Genomic DNA, 267 nt, shown 5'->3' with positions numbered 1-267 from the left:
TTTTCGTCATCTGGATCATCTTTATTTGGTTCATCTTGACCATTTTCACTTATGCCTTATTTCAGACATTTTTCAGTATCAGGTTCTTCAAGAACCTTTCCACTTATGCCTTCTTTCAGACATCTTATAATATCAGGTTCTTCTGGAACCTTACCATTTATGCCTTCTTTCAGACATCTTTCAGTATCAGGTTCTCTTTGAACCTTTCCACTTATGTCTTCTTTCAGACATTTTTCAGTATCAGGTTCTTCAGGAACCTTGCAACTT

This window comes from Brassica oleracea, chromosome C2, assembly GCF_000695525.1.
Source record: "Brassica oleracea var. oleracea cultivar TO1000 chromosome C2, BOL, whole genome shotgun sequence".
In the NCBI taxonomy this organism is placed as follows: domain Eukaryota; kingdom Viridiplantae; phylum Streptophyta; class Magnoliopsida; order Brassicales; family Brassicaceae; genus Brassica; species Brassica oleracea.
The sequence above is the reverse complement of the archived record's forward strand: the minus strand, read 5'-3'. Positions refer to the sequence as shown.